General features: G+C 35.7%; 1 protein-coding gene and 1 long non-coding RNA gene across 2 annotated transcripts in view; one reads left to right on the top strand and one right to left on the bottom strand.

The window, feature by feature from the left end:
- Nucleotides 1-12,485, top strand: part of LOC134532284 (potassium voltage-gated channel subfamily KQT member 1) — a 371,136-nt gene that overhangs the window by 186,260 nt on the left and 172,391 nt on the right. The window lies entirely within an intron of this gene.
- On the bottom strand, nt 5,745-9,829 carry LOC134531899 (uncharacterized). The gene is made up of 2 exons (XR_010075096.1): nt 9,004-9,829; nt 5,745-6,768 (listed from the first exon to the last, which is right to left on the bottom strand). It is a non-coding gene; the product is annotated as an uncharacterized LOC134531899 (long non-coding RNA).

Below are 12,485 nucleotides of genomic sequence, written 5' to 3'. Positions count from 1 at the left end.
TAAAGGAGATAACGTGCTAAAAAAGATAACAATGAAGGTGCGGAGTTAGCCAATTTAGCTACTCACAAGGGCCGTTGCTACAAAACAAACATTTTAATTTTATTTATTTTTATTTATTTTATTTATTATTATTTGAGTGCCTACCAACAGTCAAAGCCTTTAACAGGTAGGCACTTAACAAATATTACATAAAGAAACAACAATAACATACACAAAACACAATGATAAACACAACAATAAAAATGGGACAACACAAACATAAACACATGACAAAGGACCCTTATAAGATTAAGTAGCTAAATTTGTCAAATTTAAATTAATTCTTATCAATGAAATAACAATAAAACATTATTTACATCAGAAGTTATCATAACTGCAAGAAAATTAAGAATTCAAAATATCTTTCATAGAGAATTTTGCCCTTTGGAAAGGGTCTAAATCTTTCAAAATATCATTACAATTATCAGTACACCGTTTTGATAGCTCATTTTTTATGTGATACGTTCGAAAGGGTCGCATTGTTCTATGATTGAATGAAGGAACTCGAAGACCAATTTTGTTTAATATTTCAGTGCTGTGGTAAACATTTATAAAACAATTTATTACAAAAACAGTATCAGAAACTTTCCTTCTAAACTGCAGTGTATGCGTGTTCAGGGTTTCAAGGATTAGATCGTAGTTAAAATTCTCTGAATTATCATCTATTAAATGTTTGTTATAAATGTATCTGAACAATTTCTTTTGTATATTTTCAAGTCTATTTGAGTCAGTGGTAGTTATAGAGTTCCAGATGACAGAGCCATACTCTAATCTCGATCTTACTAAGGTAAAATAAAGACTAATTATAGAATCAAGAGAGCTAGCCAAATAAGTTAAATATTTTATAAGCCCAATTATTTTGTTTGCACTTGCAATTAAATTATCCACGTGGTGATGAAAGTAAAATTTTGAATCTAAGAGAATACCTAGATCACGCATACAATAAGTTCTCTGTATCATGTTGTTGTTTATTACATAGTTAAAATTTTCTGTATATGTTTTCCTAGAATATGATATTATTTTAATCTTCTTAAGATTTAATTTCATTCCGTTAGTTTGACACCACTTAGTTACATTATTTATATCTTCTTGCAACAATAAACAATCACTTGGTGTTCTAATGGTACTATATATTTTTAGATCATCCGCATAGAGCAAAGCTCTCGAATGCTGAATAACATTAACTATGTCGTTTATAAAAATTACAAATAAGTAAGGTGATAAGGTTCCACCCTGAGGAACACCAGACGATGCATTAAAAGATGAAGATAAAGTGCTACAAATACGAACAGCAAAGGATCTTTCATTTAGATAGTTACAGAACCAATTAGTGTAGGAGGAATTCAAACCAAAACTAGTTAATTTATCTACAATTAGAGAGTGCTTGCATGTATCAAATGCTTTACTTAAATCGAAATATATAGCATCCACTTGTTTGCGGGATAAAATTTCGCCGTACGTATAATTAACAAACGCAAATAAATTTGTGATCGTAGTTTTACCAGGTACAAAACCGTGTTGACTATCCGCTATTAAATGGGATGTATGAAAAGAAATATGTTTATGTATAATTTTTTCAAAAACTTTAGAAAAGCCACATAAAAGTGATATCGGTCTATAATTAGTAACTAATTGTCTATCACCTTTTTTTAATACTGGGACAACAATAGCTTGTTTCCATAATTTTGGATAAATTCCAGAAGTCAGACTTTTATTGAAAATGTGAGCTAGTATAGGTGCTAATATCTCCTTGCAGCCTTTAATAATAAAGTTGGGAATACCATCTACTCCTGCTGATTTGGTTGATTTTAGACATTTAATAGCCCAAAGAACGTGGCTGATTGTAATGATAGGTGGCATTAAGTTAGTTTCATACTTATGCGTTTGTGGTTGGAACTGCACATCACGTGGCTGATCATAAACTTCAGCAAAATGTTTACCAAAGGAATTGGCAACAGCAGCTGGATCACTTAATAGTACGTTATTTTCGATAACTTCAAGAGACTGTTTGTAACCTTCCTTCATAATTTTAACATAGTTCCAGAATTTAGATGGGGATGATTTTATTTTGTTATTTATATTTTCAATCCATTTGTTTTTATCTGATTTAATTTTTATTTTCACTAGTCGTCTTAAGTTTGAAAATTTATGGTACTGAATTTCATTATTTGTTTTTTTGTACTGCCTAAAAGAGTGTTCTTTGCGTTTCAAAAGATAAATAAGTTGTTTCGAAAACCAATGTGGGTATTTAGATTGAAATTTTGTTGAGAGAGGAATACAATGTTCCAATGCATTTACCATACTATTTGTTAAATATTCAACCATATCATTTACATTTTCCATATGATAAATACAATCACAATTTAATTTTAGTAAAATCTCATAGAGAGAAAGGTAATCACCTTTACTGTAGTTCCTGAAGCTGGATTGATAATTAGGGTTATTAGAATTATATTTATTGGAATAAGTTTTAATGACAATGTCTAGAGCAGGATGAGAGTTATCTTCATTGACAAACGGGTCGGGATGTTTATCAATACTAATAACATTCATGTTAGAGAATACAAGATCAAGCATACTATAAAATGATAAAGTATTATTATGTTGTTCTAAGCCAAGCGTGTTGATTATTTCAAGTAGAAACTGTCCTTTAATTTTATTGTAGTAATGACGTACATTTTGTGTATGGCTGTACTTCCAGTCAGTCCCTGGCACGTTAAAGTCACCAGTGAGAATAATAGGGTAAGGATATCTACTAAGATTGGCTTCCAAAAAAGAAAAATAATTTTTAAAGTCATTAACAGAGAAATAGGGGGTAATATAAATATTGCCTACTAAAAACTTTGTGTTATGTCCATTATCAATTTCTACCCAAACTGCATCAACTTCAGGTATATTAAACTCCGTTTTATACAAAACATTTGAGAAACTACATTTGTCAACTGCTATTAATGCTCCTCCCCCACGTTTCATTGCAGTTGTATCATAATTACGATCCTTGCGGAAAATTTGAAAGTTATCATTGAAATAATGAGAGTTAATTGAATTTTCATTTAACCAAGTTTCCGTTAAACAGATAATTGAGAAATTGGAAGCTAAGACATTTTCATAAAATTCAGTAGATTTAGTTCTTAACCCTCTAACATTCTGATAGTACAAATGCCAGGTATCACTTTTCAACTTATTTATTACCTAGACTGTTTTTTCTGCGCCTCCGGCCGCCGCACTAATTAATCCAGTAGAAGATTCTTCAGGAGTATTTTGTCTTCCAGATGGCTCAGGGTTGTCACTTTGAGAAGAGCTGAAGGGAGTCACATTATCACTTTGCTTGCCAGGGTTATTACTTGACGTGAAGAGTTGTTCATTTTTTAGACGTCCATAGAAAGGGGCTATTAAACATCCAGAAGGCCAAAAAACTGTATTGAAAATACGATCATAGTCTGTTTCAGCAACTGCAATATTGTCACGTGCACCTAGCCGGTGCCACCGCCATTTCTGTCACGTGCACCTTCAGAGGGGGGAGAGAATCGTAGCTCTTTACATAGAAACAACTCGCTTGGCATCAACTAGTCTTAACTTCATAAAATACTTTACTGTACCTAGGATCATAGGTTCGTCATCCCGTACAGGATGTCTGGTGAGAGCTGAACTAAGGAGATTTTGCAAAATAACATAATACTTAATTAAAATTATTTTATTCTTAAAGTCAAATACTCAACATCATTTTAAAGAACATTTAAATAGCGGGATTACAATTTAAAACAATAATCTCTTTACTTCCTTAACGATTGAACGACCTTACAAGAGAGAGAATGAGAGAACTTCACTAAACACTTCCCTAGTCCTTCCGAATACCTCAAATCATAATTAATACTTAAAATTAAAACAAAGATAAGTCCATACTCACATTTTCCGAAAAGCCTTTCTTGATCGATTACTTTAAAAAAATAACGTAGGGGCCTCTCCTGCCCTTGAAATCCCGAACGAACATTACATTTTAAAAACTATGACGCGTGACCCCTGACGAGGGCCATAGCCTCCGCCCGAAAGCTTGACGACTACATTATGACCTAACTTAAATTAAACGACTCGTGGCCTCTGGCGTCGACCATAGCTTCCGCCCGAAAGCTTGAATTCCTACATCACGAACGAACTAACAACTCGTGACCACAGGTGAGACGCATAGCCTCCGCCTGAGTGAGCCCCGAGTCACCAATCACTTGCGCTTAAATTCGCGCGCCCTGCCGCGCCTACCATAACAAAAGCTCGTTATTGAAGTCAAATTTACTAAACAACTAACTAGAACATCTGGGAAGACTACCCCCCCTCTACCCCAATGTGCAGGCCACACCGCGCGGCTTGTTACGACAGCGCGCCCCAGTAACTGCGGCCCGTGGCTGCGCCAGCGCGCGGCCAAACAAACAAACAAAATTCTGCAAGCCCGCAGCGCGCCGCGCCGGCCCCGTGCCCCAATTACATGGTCACGCCACTTGCGCTGACGAGTGAACAGAGCAGCCAGCCCAGAGTCCCGTCAGTAAAGTCCCTAAATTTGATTTCAACAACCCTGCAAAATTTCAACCCGCGACATAACCCTCCCCTCACAGAGCTCGAGCCCCATCGAGCTACCTCAAAATTACAAATTGTCTTTTTCCATTAAACCATAACTATAAATTCCTCATTTCACAAAAATAATAATTTTCTTAGTTCCTTGCTGTCTGAACATACATCTAGATTCTGCATAAGATTTATTTTAAAACAACAAGTATTCATAAAATTAAATGTAAAACTTTTATCTGGTTTGTTCTCACAGGAACCTTCAGAGGCTCGAGTTCTCAATTCTAAAAAAATTGTTCTGTTAGTGAAGCTCTCTTTACAAATTAAATTACTGTTCTTAGTTTCTCAGTATTCGTTAAACAATGTGCAAATTCTGGATAATTATTATTTTTTTTTTTTTTTTTCGGTTTCCGTTTATTACCATACTTCTTTCGTTTTTCAAAAAAAATTAAGTGTCCTTACAGTGTTTCAATTAATTAAACTCTTATCTCGTGAAGGTTGGTGCAACTCCTCGAAGTCAGTGTTGTCGAGAAGAGTAGCTCCCTGGGCTGGCCATCAGCAAACACCACTCAACTCCAACAGCTACTGGACTGGCTTCCAGGGCAGCTCACAACTTCTCCCCACATCTGCTTCGGAGTTGTGCCATCCTCATCACGAACAGATTACAATTCTGAAACATCATCAACAGGCATTACCATCACGCCTGACAAATACAAAACTAACTACTAAACTGCAATCGATGGGCAAGGATGCAAACACACAAAAAAATAAAATTAATTAATTCAACTGCTAACATAAAGTATCCCACCCTTAGCATAATCTAATCAGGCAAATAATTTGATAGGAAAAACTTAAGGAAGGGAAACATGACCTCCAATGATTTTCCCTAACTCTTGAGTCTTGATCTTCTCTATACAGCAAATAGTCCCCACGAAGTAACTGGGTTGAAGGTCAGTTCACATGACCCACCCATAACCTCTTCTACTCTTCTTTTCTTCTGGGGGCAACCACAATGCCCACCAATCTCTCTCCATGGTGCCGAACCAGCTATCCCATGAGAGTAAACAACGTAGTCAATAGAAGCGCAGAGGGGAAACACCAATCTCTGGCTTGTCGAGTCATAAAACTGCTTTATCTTCTTCTTCTTCTTCTTCTGAGTAAAACATCTGATTAATCTTGCTACTATTCTTCCCAACAATAAAAAAAAAGTTCATCAGGTATCTTCATAAAAAAACATTCTAACTAATAATAAGTCTTCTTTTTCTTCTTTTTTTTTCTGTTAGATGTAATAGAAGGCCATGTTAGGGAGGTTATAGGGAAAAAGAGTGGCCAATTCCCACCCCATCACCCACCTAGATCATGACTAATTAACTTTTAAACTTTCTATTTCAAACAAATTAAAAAAAAAACATTTTTTTTTATTCAAACTTTTAAACTATAATTACTTTTACTTCATAACCTCAAAAGCTAATCAATAATTCTAAATGAAATTGTGATTTACTGCATCCTTGTTCCATCCGATCTGTTTGTTTATAACCTTTCTTGTAAAGTATAAAATTTTCAAACATTACTAATTCAAAAAAAAATTAAATTCTGGTGTCCTTTGAGTTACAATTAACTTTACTATTTCTTAGCTTGAAATAATTTAAGTTTTCAGAACTATTTCATTGTCTAATTCACAACACTTAAAAATCAACTCAAAACAACAAATCATCAAAATCAATAAGATCATCTGACCTACCTATCAGTACTGTGAACTTGAACTGTTCGTACACATTTATAATAAGCTATTGTATTTAAATTCCAACCTAAATAAGGTTTTAAAAAAAACTACTAATCCCTCTGTAAATTAAGAAAATTAACTTTAAAAATTAAACTTAAGGTATTAGTTCTTTTTGACAGCTACCACAACTCACTAGTTCCATTACATTACTATAACCTAAAAAGTTCTGTAAATAATGTTTATAACAAAAAAAAACTCCAGTTACTGTCTTCCATAAAAAAAAAATAAAACTTTACATGACCTTATTAATCTCCACTTGTAAGTCCATGGCTGCCAGCTTTCTCTTCTCTTGAATCTTCAGTCTTGGCTCTTGTTTCAGTGATCTTGTATCTTGTCTCTCGAACTCTTGTCATCTTGTAAACTGGACTGCTGCTCAGCTAATCTTAAGGAATCTGTAACAGTTTCAAAAATACATGTTAATTTAAATTACATAATTCCTGTTCTTTGGTCCTAAAAAAAACAATTGTATTATTAGTACACATTACCCTGAAACAACATTATTATTCATTGTTTATTACTTAAAAAAAAAATGCTTTACCATAAAATCCTTTTTTGTTCTTTTCATTAGGCCTATTTATTTTCCTTCTTCTTAATTAAATTCTGCTTCAAATGTTAATCCTAACTTAAGACCTACCATCTATTTATTATTCATTACCTACATTATTTATGTTACCCTAAAATTCCCATAAGTTTCTAATACTTCCTATCAAAGACATTCTCTCTAAAAAAAAATTTACTTGTGACTCTTAACTTAACAAACTTAAAAAAAACTTTTACACTAGACTTAACTTATTATTCATTCTTAGTTACTAAATTTCTATATGTAAACTTTAGTACTTACAAACAAAAACTGCCTATTTCTCTCTACCTCTTAATCTCTTTCAATTATTACAATAATAATGTTACCTTGCATCTTTAAACTTTCTTCTTTTCAATTAAATTAGACATCTCATAACAATAAAAATTCTGCCTATACTCTTCTTATGGGTGTCCAACCCAACAACAAAATTTCAAATTCTCAAGTTTCCTTATATTTAAATTATGCAATACAAATAACCTCTGTGGTGCCTGTACCCTTTTAGGCCTACCACCTTCTCCTCTCACAGCATGACAACTCTTATTCCTCGGGGTCTGTATTCACTGTTCCAAATCAAATATCTCAAATAAATTAAAAACAAATTTATTATTTTAAGAAAACAAAAATTTACATTGAATTTACTATGGAGCCTGGAAATCTTAATGTCTCACAGCAGCTAACATGACTAAATCCCATGGAACCCCAGGTTTACATAACCTGTGCCCAAAAATTTAAGCATACCAGGCTTTCTCTGCACTGGTTTTACAGCATCACACACTATTTAGGGCCCCTGATCTGCCATCAGTCCCAAGGAGTTTTCCCACAACCCCTCTCTACACAAGCGCCTACCGCATTCCTCTCATTTGGCTATCGGTTTTACGGCATTCTTTTGGGATCCGACCATCAAGTTAGGGCTAATCGAACACTAAACCTCCATACTTCCAAACTAATGTAAATCAATTAAATTTTCTCTGTAATTTCTTAAAATCCAAATAAAAATTATTCAAACATGCCCAAGAAACTTTCAAAAAAAAAAATTCATAATCTTATCTTCAAACCCTTAAAATAAAAATAAATAGATTACTCTGTTTTCTCCTTAATAACTGTAAACTGTCAACAAATATCATGTCGTAAATTTTAACTATGCTTACTGACTCTTAATCATAAAATCTCATTTGTCCTAATTAATAAACAACCGATTTCCTTAAAATCTCACTGTATCTCTCACACTCAAACTCCACTGGCTGAATATCTCAATAAATTCAAAAACAATTATCTAAACTCTTAAAGAAATTCCTCCCCAATTATTCAAATTACTTCACATTATTTTATTTCATTACTTAAAACACCTTACTCAAAAAAATTAATTAATTCCCTTCCATTATTATTTGACCAGAAAAACTTTCTCATTAATTAATTTATTAAAATTCAATTTCACATTAGGCAAGTACACTAACTCTCTACAGCAATGTTTCTCATTTCCCTCCTTCCTAACTGAATCCAATCTTACTTAACCTCCAGGGAATTTACCTCACAAAATAACCAAAAATTTCACTGTAGTGCCTATCTGCTATAGGCCCACTACACAGGGGGCTCTAACCCCACCAACAAACTTCATTGAAATGGTACCCTATCCCATACAGGATAGCCACTTCGGTACTACCATGGGGAACTCCTGCCCCAAACTACTCACAACTCTCAGGATTCTCCTGACCCTTAATTCCGTAGTCAGCCCATCTCCTATGGTCTGCGCTACAATTCCCTTTCTTCCCAGGGACACAACGCCTCACCTTAGGGTCCCTCGCCCTAATGAAAACATTAATTTTGTCTCTCTGTTCCCTTGGAGTAAATTCCCTCTACACACAAAATCTAGCCTTCCCAGTTTTCTCAATGCTTATCGATTTTATAGTGTACCTCCTTAATAATGTTTACAAATCCCAAAAAAATATTTTTAAAACCGAGGTAGAATTTAACTAACAAAAACATAAACAACTTACAACGAAACACTTCTAGCCTATACATCATACACTTCTTAAATTAAATTACTTACATACTGAAAGTTCCTCTTCTCCTAAAACACACTTAAATTTAAATTTATTTAACCAATAGTCTATTTTCTTATCGCTAAGTTACCGTACAGCTGATCAAAACAAGGTCACGGCCTGTCCACGTCTCCGTATGAGCCCGTGACGTCACCGAATTCCATCAGGTGCGCCAACCCTCGCTTGCGGTTCCTCCGTTCTCCGCTAGGTCTCAGCACCTCCCCATCACGTGTTCACTCTGCCACGTCCACTGACGTGTCGTTCTGAAACAACTCTCAACATTTTTCTAATTAAAACAAAACATCACTATAAATTCTATAACTCTCTTTTACATAAACTCTCGTTTTCTCTTTAATTCCTTTCTAACGTTTATCCTTCCCTCGACTGATTTAATTCGTACGTCTCGTCTCCTACGCGCACGAAAACAAAACAAACTTCTCTTGAAAATAATTCCTATTTACGACAAAAAACTTTATTTTAAATTATAATTCTCTTAACCTACAATCTTAAAATGAACTTCAATTAAATTAAACCACTTGCATTATCTCTAATAAGCATTTAACTTATAACGTATTCTCCTCACGTAATAATCCCCGATATAAATCTACAATAAATTCAACGACTTAAAACAACTTATCACTATAAACTTTATCCTTACAAGTATCCTCAAATAAACATCTGTTACGTCAAAAAAAAAATCTCAAAGACTTCCTCCACTATAGACTAAAATTCCGTAATCCTCTCCTCAAGTAAACTCTTAATAACCTGCTATCAGAAGCTGAAACTAACTTAATAATAAACATAAAAATCTACCTCTCTCTCTCTCCAGAAATAGAACCTACCCGGCGCCTCCACCATTTCTGTCACGTGCACCTAGCCGGTGCCACCGCCATTTCTGTCACGTGCACCTTCAGAGGGGGGAGAGAATCGTAGCTCTTTACATAGAAACAACTCGCTTGGCATCAACTAGTCTTAACTTCATAAAATACTTTACTGTACCTAGGATCATAGGTTCGTCATCCCGTACAGGATGTCTGGTGAGAGCTGAACTAAGGAGATTTTGCAAAATAACATAATACTTAATTAAAATTATTTTATTCTTAAAGTCAAATACTCAACATCATTTTAAAGAACATTTAAATAGCGGGATTACAATTTAAAACAATAATCTCTTTACTTCCTTAACGATTGAACGACCTTACAAGAGAGAGAATGAGAGAACTTCACTAAACACTTCCCTAGTCCTTCCGAATACCTCAAATCATAATTAATACTTAAAATTAAAACAAAGATAAGTCCATACTCACATTTTCCGAAAAGCCTTTCTTGATCGATTACTTTAAAAAAATAACGTAGGGGCCTCTCCTGCCCTTGAAATCCCGAACGAACATTACATTTTAAAAACTATGACGCGTGACCCCTGACGAGGGCCATAGCCTCCGCCCGAAAGCTTGACGACTACATTATGACCTAACTTAAATTAAACGACTCGTGGCCTCTGGCGTCGACCATAGCTTCCGCCCGAAAGCTTGAATTCCTACATCACGAACGAACTAACAACTCGTGACCACAGGTGAGACGCATAGCCTCCGCCTGAGTGAGCCCCGAGTCACCAATCACTTGCGCTTAAATTCGCGCGCCCTGCCGCGCCTACCATAACAAAAGCTCGTTATTGAAGTCAAATTTACTAAACAACTAACTAGAACATCTGGGAAGACTACCCCCCCTCTACCCCAATGTGCAGGCCACACCGCGCGGCTTGTTACGACAGCGCGCCCCAGTAACTGCGGCCCGTGGCTGCGCCAGCGCGCGGCCAAACAAACAAACAAAATTCTGCAAGCCCGCAGCGCGCCGCGCCGGCCCCGTGCCCCAATTACATGGTCACGCCACTTGCGCTGACGAGTGAACAGAGCAGCCAGCCCAGAGTCCCGTCAGTAAAGTCCCTAAATTTGATTTCAACAACCCTGCAAAATTTCAACCCGCGACAATATAAAATGAAGAGTAACTATCATAACGGGTTTTTAGTTTGACTACCTTTAAACTCGTCACTTTAAGTTCTGTGTTGATATATGAAACAATGTCATTCTCTTGGACATCTGGCGCAAAACGTGAAACAAAAATTGATTTAGTGCGGGGCCTGACAGGTTTGGATACTGTTTTAAGGTGCACGTTGTTTCTGACGCCGAGTTGTACTTGTTTCTTGGCGACACCATGCTTGGAAGTTGCTGACCCAGATTCTCCAGGTGGCTTCCTCGCGCGGCCGCGCACTTCAACGAAGCCATCAGCGTCAGCAGCTGACTGTGGCGCTATGTGCTGAACTTGTGCTATGTCTGCAGAGGAAGGCTGCTTCGTAGCGCTACCACGAGTGCTACCATGTGCAACTATCTCACTGAATGACTGACCGACTCATCCATACAAATTCTGACTTCCTGACGAGATAGAAACTCGAAATTTTGACGGAAGTTAGATCTAGCCTCTTAACCGCCGAAGTTTCAATGTATTGAAATTTTTAACTTAAACACCTGAAAAAATTCAACAATTTTAAAACCTACCAAGCAAGGCCATTGTAGTATTTTTATAGAAGAATCGTGTAGGTGATTAGAGATAATGGAAAAATTCTATAAACGATATAGCCACGAATAATTGCTAGGTACACATTTATTGGCGACAAAATGCTATAATATCACGAGGCAGCAAATTTTCGTGACACCATTTTTCACACTTTTTTTTTTGACGATTGGCTACAATGTATGTTAATTTGTAAGCAATGACCACAGACTGCAATAGCACGTAAACATACTAAAAAAAAAAAAAAAAAAAAAAACTTTTCTTCTGTGAACGATACATCGATTGCTGCAGAAATATGAGGTTTGGAAAACATGGCTTTGTCATCGACTCAAGCCAAGGCCGTATACACATATATGTGTATATATATAGCTATGGAAACTTCCCTCCATTATCAGTCCGCTCAGTGAAGCTTGTGTCGACTTGCGAACTAACGGCGCCAGTAGTCGACACACCCAGTGTTAACGTTGTTTCAAATGGCGTGTCTCACTACCCTCACTAGGTAGTGAGACACATATCCTTCCCTCTGATCACTGGCCATCGTATTTCGTACATAGTGACCACATAATTTTCAAAATTCCAAATGAACAAAGGCCGCATTATTGTACTTGGCCGTACCTTCACCTTATGGGCGTGAGCAAATAGGCTTAAAATAAAAATATATAACATTCGTCCAGATAAATATTTCGGAAAAGTGCTCAAATATTTTTAATTGTTAGGAATGTGGGAGTGATTGCATGCTTGTGCATCAAACAAATCCAAAGATATTTAAATACCATTTTATAATAATTACGGAAAAATTCTCAGTGGCAAACAACATTCGCACAATAATGGTGAACTACACCCAATCGACTCCTTATTAGACCATACAAAATGACATACTAGCATTATCCTTCAATCTAAGAATAAATTACAAGGAATGTAT

This window comes from Bacillus rossius, chromosome 5 (genome assembly GCF_032445375.1).
Source record: "Bacillus rossius redtenbacheri isolate Brsri chromosome 5, Brsri_v3, whole genome shotgun sequence".
Lineage (NCBI taxonomy): Eukaryota > Metazoa > Arthropoda > Insecta > Phasmatodea > Bacillidae > Bacillus > Bacillus rossius.
This window is presented reverse-complemented; position numbering and strand designations above follow the sequence as displayed.